This window comes from Tupaia chinensis, unplaced genomic scaffold (assembly GCF_000334495.1).
Source record: "Tupaia chinensis unplaced genomic scaffold, TupChi_1.0 Scaffold000090_1, whole genome shotgun sequence".
Taxonomy (NCBI): domain Eukaryota; kingdom Metazoa; phylum Chordata; class Mammalia; order Scandentia; family Tupaiidae; genus Tupaia; species Tupaia belangeri.
In genome coordinates this window covers 1,965,238-1,966,393 of record NW_006159552.1, presented here as the reverse complement: position 1 = coordinate 1,966,393, position 1,156 = coordinate 1,965,238, and positions in this window count along the sequence as shown.

The window sequence follows — 1,156 nt, the reverse complement described above, 5'->3', positions numbered from 1 at the left end:
TACTAAGACTGGCAAGAGAAAAACGGCAAGTTACCTACAAAGGATATCCCATCAGACTAATGGCAGACCTCTCATCGGAAACAATATGAGCGAGGAAAGAATGAGAGAATATATTCAAAGCATTAAGGGAAAAGCAATTTCAACCGAGAATTCTGTACCCAGCAAGAATATTGTTCATTTGGGAAGAAAAGACACGAACATTCCTAGATAAACAAGACCTGAAAGAATTAACCAGCATCAGATCAGATCTCCAAGAAGTTCTTAAGGGAGTGCTATGTCAGTAAAATTAAATACAGACACACAGAAATAAGAGTTCAGAAACTAAGAAAATGGGCAATTAATTGAAGGGACAAAGTTGAGTATTATATCCCAGAGCTCAACCTAGAAGATTGAACCTCAACAGAAACAGTAGAAAATTAAGTATATGAGACTGAACTGATGAAACAGCATTCTATGACTTGACTAAAATATTGCTGTTTTTCTTCTAAGCTTTGTTGTCCGGTTTTAAGGATTTTTGTCCCGTCTTGAGCTGTCAATGGATTCACGTACCTCCTATTTGAACAGAATACTAACCTGTTTCTAGGCCTTAAGTTTCAAGGAAATATCCTTACCAGTTCAAAACTGCTTGTCTTGAAACCATCAGCTGAACTTACTATTGTAAGTAGTTAGATTATTTATGACATTGTGTGATCAACGAAATGTTGGGGGAAAAGGAATTGAAGACAACTGTAGACAGCAGAGATAGTATAATAAGAGAGTGGAATAGGGCAGAGGGTCAGACATGGGGTAAAAAACATATATACATGAAAGTAGAAATGGAATATTATGGATGATAACATGCATGATTAACCCACTATCCAGTTTACACTAGACGGGAAACCACATTTTGTATGTTGTGATGATGCTCAGGGAATGAATGTAAATTAATAAAAAAAATTTTTTTTCAGAAGAAAAAAATAAAAGGCATTAAAAATAACTAGCTGATGACTGCAGTAAGCTATATAGCCCTAGGTAGGTGCTACTTTATAGTATGTTCATTCTATTCACTGAGGTTTATGCCTAAAGTCAGACTTGTGTTCATAGATATGTATATTTCAGCTGTGCTTGCTATTGAAAATATTTAGATTTATTAAGATATTTAGTGAAACAATAAAAT